General features: G+C 38.9%; 1 long non-coding RNA gene across 1 annotated transcript; it reads right to left on the bottom strand.

The window, feature by feature from the left end:
• Positions 1-5272, bottom strand: LOC132331259 (uncharacterized). Its single transcript, XR_009487534.1, has 2 exons — positions 5128-5272; positions 1-801 (listed from the first exon to the last, which is right to left on the bottom strand). It is a non-coding gene; the product is annotated as an uncharacterized LOC132331259 (long non-coding RNA).
• Positions 5273-7450: the final 2178 nt, after the last annotated feature.

Genomic DNA, 7450 nt, shown 5'->3' with positions numbered 1-7450 from the left:
TTTGGTCTGTTGTGGCTTTTATTGGCTATCCATGCATTCTCTACAGATACAGTTGTGGGCATTTATATTTTACAAAAAAAAAAAAAAAAAAAAATTGCAGTTATAAGGTGTTACAATAGAAAATGTGGATCATTCCTTAGCATAAAATTTGCTCCAGAAAACAAAACCCAGAAATGAACTCTCATGCTGAATCTAATTACTTTTATTTATAATTATTTACAATATATAATGAATAATCTGGTACAGAAAGGTATAATTTAATGGAATCACAGAATGGTTTAGGTTGGCAAGGACCTTAAAAACATCTAGTTCAAATCCCCCTGCCACAGGCAGGGACACCTTCCACTAGACCAAGTTGCTCAAACCCTCATCCAACCTGACCTTGAACAGTCCCAGGGATGAGGCATCCACAGCCTCTCCGGGCAACTTGTTCCAGACTTGGAACTTCACCCTCACAGTGAAGAAGAATTTAAGAATTATGAATTTTTTCTTAACATCCAATCTAAACTGATCCTCTTTCAGTTTCAAGCCATTCTCCCTTGTATCACTTGTAAAAAGTCGCTCTCCAGCTCACTTGGAAGGCTCCTTTAGGTACTGAAAGGCCACAATAAAGTCTCCCAGGAGCCTTCTCTTCTTGGCGCTGATCAACATCAATTCTTTTAGGCTTTCCTCATAGGAAAGGTGCTCCAGCCCTCTGATCATCTTCATGGCCCTTCTCTGGACTCACACAGATCCATGTCATTTCAGGGAGGAGACACATCTTCTGAGCATCTAAACCTTAATTATGTCTTTAATTCATACCTGAAAGTACAAAATTACCACTATCTTTAAAAAAATCTCATTATTTTTTTCTCAGCCCACAGAGAGTAAGATGCCCAAGAAAAATATGGAGAAGGTGGATATATAATAATCTCATCATAGGGCATAGTCATTGCTTTTAGTGAAGAATTTACTAATAACTAAAATAAAAACAAATATCATCAAATGTGGCAGAAATATTCACGCATCTCATAGAAACAATGTTTTAATGAGGTTTAAATCTAAAAAAAATCATATGTAATCATCCCTATATTCCACAGGGTCACTTTGACATTTACCAGATATGAACTCTGGTAAATCCAAAGATGTATCACAGTACTAACAGTAATTTAGACCAGCACCTTTAATATTAGAGGCCATCCTTAGTCAATGTTGTAAACTTTAACTGATCTATGGCCAACTGCATGATCTGTATGAAGAACATTCGGGAACGTCAGCAGCAGATGTCTGATGTGATCCAAGGAGCAGGTATAAAGATAATTTGCTCATAAGTCAGATTTGTGTAGACTTTTACAGGGCAGAAAATGTAAGATCTCTCAAGAAAATAATTTGTTTGAGACACAGAGACAGAAAAATAGACAGAGAAGGAAACAAAGCAGGAGGAAATAATACTGTCATAGGCCAAAATTACTTATTATTACCCTCTGCCCCCTTCTTGATAAGGGTTAAACCAACTTCAGTGAAACCTTCCATATGTAAAAGTCAACTTGACACAGGCAAAAGTTTTCTATAAGGGGAATGGACTAAGTTACAAAAAGACTGAGAGCTGTGATGTACACTAGAGGTTGGATGGCCTCTGTTTTAAGTTTATCAGATTTACCACTATGGAAACACTATGGACCCCTTTAAAGATCCCATTGTATGCGACTGGTTGATGGGTGGGTGAGTGCATGCATGTGTCATGGGAGAGTGCTATCACAGCCACCAAATTAATGGGAAAGTTACAATTACTCTGAAAAATGGAAGCCAAGCACTTCCTGAGTAGGCAGGAAAAGGGTACTTGAAAATTTTAAACACTACAGAATCTCTGTTAATTGAATAAGAAATTAAAAGAAAAAACCATTAAACAAAATGTGTATATTTTAAGAGCCCGTTTTCTGACCCTAAGCCAAATTAGAGGAAGAATGTCATTGTTAACAGTTTGATAAAAACTGTTGAAGATATGAAGAAACCAAGTCAGGAAAACAAAGTTCCAGACATATAAAGATGAGATTGCTCCAAACACATCAAGACTGAGTAAGAGCTAACTTGGCTCCTGTCCTATAACTCATAAATCCAGACAATTTGGTTTTGGAGTTTTCAGAGTATATTATAGATAGTGCTAGCTGTATAACGTTAGGCATTGCTGCCTGAATGGTTATCCCTTTTCCAATACACCCTTTTGTGAAGACACCCCAGCCTTGTTCCCTGTGGCGTAGGGCTCTCCGCAGCATTTGTCTCTCTTCTATGTCTTCTACTGCTTATGCCACCCATTGAAGCATGATACTGCTTCACTTTGGCCCAGGTTTTCTTCCAGTGAATACTCTGGCATGAGTAGACCAGTCCAACAAGAATTTGGGACATAACTGGGCCAAAATCCTGTGAGAAAAGATGGGCATGGAGGGAGGAAGATTTCCCGATAAGTGATGTGATGTACATTCCTTTGACCCTGCTGCTGATTTACACCACTGTGGTATAAGAATGACACTCCTTGCCTCCTTTAATGTTTATATTTCTAAGTTGTTTGTCCTTCCAACTGTCAGGAAGGAATTCTTCCTCCCCACTGCTCAAAGCAAAGACAACAAGAACTCACTTCTGTGTGAGAGAAGGGGAACAAAAATTTCTGCTTCTCTTTACAAGGACCTTAGACAAAATAACTCAGGAGATTGCTGTAGATCCAGACTGGGAAGAAAACAAATCACTCCTTAACACATAAGAAAGAATGTCTTCTAGTCTGAAAGAATAAAGGTTAGATAAAAGGGTAAAGTGAGCCAGGCCCCATTTGTAAATCTCAGCCTGGGATTCAGAGGGTTTCTTAATCATTATTATCTAAATATCAAGAAACCTCCACCAACATCTGTACAGAAAAATAATAGAAATTATCATTTGAACATTTCTTCTGTTCTTGACAAGACTCAAAATAATCAGAATAGGAAATATCAATGGAACAAGACATTCAAAACTATAAGAAACAAGGAAGAAAGAAGCAGTAAGAAGAAACAAAGAAGACACAAAGAAGTAGGTGGGAAGGCACAAAGTATTCTGTGCAGAAGTACGTTCTTTCCACTCCTAGTTGTTGATTGACATAATTTCTGTGTACCTTTTACAAAATCAGTTCTAAATTCTCAAGAATGCAGAGCTGTAACTGGAGAGCACACAGTGTAATGCAGCCAGTTCATTTGGGAACAATCTGTGATTTGGCCCTTATCTCCTACACCAGTAATGAATACCTAATCTGTGCAAGAAGAGTCTCAAGTTCCCTATGACACCAGCGTTGTGCAATGTCCATCCCCAGTGAAAGCTCTTAGGTCACTGGCAACCAAGTTCCTGAAGCATAGGGGTGCATGGACTGCAGAATTAGCATAATTTGGGATGAAGGCCATTTACCAACACACTTGCCAGAGAGCAAACAAAAAGTAGTAGCTTTCTGCTGATCATTTCTGTGTTTAATTTCCTTTAGTCATTCTCTAGACAGTATCACTGAAGCTTCTTCCTCTACAGGGTACTACAGGACCAGTGGCCTCCTGTTACGAATGAATGGATGCACCACCACACCCCCCAAAATTCATGTATGTTGAAACTGGAAGTTCTCACACTTACATTAAATCTTTTCACTCAACTCCTCCAAACAAATGTCAGTTCATACAACATACCATCCAAGGCAAGGAGATTTCCAGATCTAGTTCCAAGGAAATTTTTGCCAGTACACTTCTACCGTTCCAGAAATGGAGAAGCAGAGCAGTCAGAACCTTTAGCTGATACAGAGAGAAGCAAAAGCCAAAGGGAGATGGCTATTCAAAAGGCAGCTTCTGTTCCAGCACAGAGAGAGATGGATACACCCCATGGTACACTCACTGAAGTTCTTATTTTCCCAGGTCCTGCCAGACTGTAAACTGCATTTCCCAGTAAAGGTTTGAAAACTGTTTGCATTTGACACAGGAAAACACAGCAGAATGGATTTGATGAAGAAAGCTTTCCCCTTGTTCTGAAATGGTTTGACAAGAACAGGCTACAACTTTCAAAACATTACCATTTCCAGCTCAGCCCCATGTAAGTACACACATGAATAGAGAACTTGATTTAACTTTGACTGCTTGTATCTTCAGCAGAAGTCCAAATAAAAAATGATCACTGAGAATGGTCACTAAGACTTTGTTTTCCAGAGTTGAGAAACATGGCTATTCCTCTGGGAATTTCAGAAAGGCTGACTGCAAACCACCATTTTTTAATTTCTTTCTTCAAAACTGGCAATTCTTTAACTACTGACATGCAAATCCAAGAACTGCCTGTTTCATAACCTAGGTGTCCACCTACACTAACCTAATGTGGTTTGCTGTCTTTGGTTTCCAGGCTACATGTGATCTTAGACTAACACAATAGGCAGTACTTAATATTGCCCAAGTGGCCTTAAATAATCCTTTCATTTTCAGTTGCCATTAATCCATGAAAGAAAAGAAGAGGCTGGCTGAACTAGCACTTTCTCAGTTTGTTCTATCATGAACTGGTTTCTCTCAATGGAATTGTACACAAGCAGTAAAGATCAGTATGCCAGGAGACGAGGAGGGGAAAAGAAACAGGCTTTTTTCTCCTGAGGGGTTTTACTCTTTCCTCATCATTTTCTGCATGATATAGCTCCTCTTTTCATTGCTCAGCAGGGAATCCCAGAGGCCAGAGGAAAATTTTCCCTTTAGTCTTGGAGCATTCATGATGGATTCTTGTTTTAAGAAGAGGTTATTAGTTGTTTGCTCTTGAGTATTATATCATCACCATTACAGCAAAGCTGGTCTCATTCTAAATTTCGTTTATTCTTTGGCACTCACAAGATATCTTGGGTTACACAGCTAACATCCCTTTATGTGCCAAAGTCAATGAAACCCTTTCCATTGGCTCCAATGGTGGTAGATGAAAAGTTGCAAAGGTGCTGAAAAAATGATCTCTTTAGGGCTTAATTCTGTTTCCACTGGTAAAATTCCCTCTGACTTTGACAAGAGTTACTTCAAGTCCACTGACTTAAATAGCTTTTTAGAAATCATGAAACTATTCAGCTATCATGTAAACTTCTGCTTGATAAGGAAAGCTCACATACCTTGAGGTCTGTTTATACAGTACCTTGTTAATAGAAGCTATCACTTAAAAATGTCTTGGCTACTGTTTACATTTTCACTACTTGTACCGTAGTTCATATAAGTTCCTGTAGAAACAGCAAAAGAGGCAATATTTAGAAGAGATCTCCAGTTAGGAACAGTATCTAGTTCCATTTTTAAAATATCATTATGTTTCCATGTTCCTAATAAATAATGGAACATTGTTAGTCCTGATTAGAAAATTAACCAGTGAGGGCTTGTAGCTATATATCATCTTCTACAGCCATCTTTAGCCCCATTTTTATCTGCTTCACAGTTTGGGAAAATATAACCTTGTCTCCTCTCAGCACTTAACTTCTCAAGGCTCATACAGCAAGCAGAATATTCCTTTGATGCTTCTCCAGCTTTGTAATAACATTGATGTGCAGGAAAAGATCCATAATTTAAAAAGACACTGTAGTAGCCGTATGCATGGATTAAACATCATTTTCCTTTTTTCAGTAAGTCTTTGCTTAATAAATTAAGACATTTAATCACACACACAGAAAATCAATCTTCCATATACTTAAGATCTGGATAGGAGGAGCTTTCCTCCTTGTTTTAATTTTTTTGTTGTTGTTGTTGTGCCTAAAGGATTGTTCTCCCCATCCCAAAATAGTTTGTGTTATCTTGTATTAACTTCAGCAAGTTCAAGAAACTATAACCAGAAAACTCTCCATGTTCAAAGAAGAAAAAAGGCACCTTTTATCTTATCTATTCCACACATACTTTTAATTCTGAGTCTGACATCATTGCTGGCTAAACCTTCATAGCTGCCAGAGCACTAGCAAGTTCACTATGGTAATGAGCTTCAAAAAGTAAGTTACCAAATCTCTGCTTACAGATGTCAGTATCAAAGAGTTTGAAACTTCAGGCTGTTACCTGATATTTCTCAGAATACCAGTTTTAACATTTCCACTCTCCATTGCTTTGTCATCTCTATTAGCTCTTGAAATGGAGTGTAAGAATTCCAACTCAAATCATCAGGTTTAATTTGTGAAGAGTTTCAGATCCAAACACAATTAAAACCAACCTACCTGATTTCAAATTGTTTCAAAATTGCTCTGATAAAATTAACCCTCCCTTCAGTTCTAGTTCCACCACCACCCTCTGGGACTGGAGATTCTCACATTCCAATATTTTAATTTAGTTCTCTTCAAAGGAAGAGAAATGGAAAATACAACTTTACACAAATATTTCAACAGCTATTTTAAGGTGTTCTACACATCTCTAGGTTGGCCACTTGCAGCATAGATGGTCTTGCTATGCCAGTTACTTAGATAGATTGTTGAAATTTGTCACCCACCTAATTTTTGCAGGGAATGTCAAGTATTGATGCCTGATACTTGGGAATAAGTGTTTCCACAGAGAAAGGGTTTGCAGTGCCTTCAAAATTTCTCCTCAAGGTTAGCAGGATGAGGTCATTAAGGGAAATCTGTGCCTCGTTATGCACAACAGAGCACTTCCCTCTGCTTTCTCTGCTTTTGCACAGTATTCCTGTTCTTACACAGGTAATGCATACTGCAGGAGCCACCAGCCAAATATGCCTTGTGTGTTTACATCCCAGAGGATGTTTGGACAAAATTTTAAAGTGTGAGCACCTGCCACTACACACAGTTTTAAAAAAAAGTAATCAGCTTTTAAACACCTACTGAAGTGTTGGGATCATCAGAGCTGCCAGCAAGCAATCACAAGATTACTTATATCTGACACTCCTCCTTGGGCTGTGAGACAATCCCATGCTCTTGTGCTGTCTTCTACAAATGCTAAGGCAAAGCAGAAACACTGGCACAAAGGCCTGCAAAGGCAGAACTAACAGCAGCCTCCAGGGCAATTGGGATGGCACCACAGCAGAACAGCAGGTGTTCAGCTTTTCTTCTCCCACCCCGCCACAAAAGTTCAATTTCTGCCTTTATTAATTTTTATTTTTTCTGAGTTAGTCATGCTTCGTCTTGACTTTGTGTTTGTTTGTTTTGAGAAAGAACAAGGCAACAGCCTAGTCAGTGCTTCAAATACTGCTGTTATATGCCACAAGTGGGAAGAATCTGGTTAGCCTGTTGGAGAGAGAGCTGCCTGGGTGGAGGGGAGACAAGAGGGAATACAGACAGGAGAGAGAAGCAGGATGGTTGCCTCTGGGCCCCTCGAGGCTATTACACAAGCTCTCTTCTCTCTAAGCACCATGACCTTCTCTGGATATTAAAGAGGCTTGTTTTATTTTCTTCGAGCTAGGACGATTCCTGCCACGTATTTGATATTAGAATTTCTCTCTAGTGGTTTGCAAGTATTTGATCCCCTAGGGCTTGTGATGC

This window comes from Haemorhous mexicanus, chromosome 1 (assembly GCF_027477595.1).
Source record: "Haemorhous mexicanus isolate bHaeMex1 chromosome 1, bHaeMex1.pri, whole genome shotgun sequence".
Classification (NCBI taxonomy): domain Eukaryota; kingdom Metazoa; phylum Chordata; class Aves; order Passeriformes; family Fringillidae; genus Haemorhous; species Haemorhous mexicanus.
This window is presented reverse-complemented; position numbering and strand designations above follow the sequence as displayed.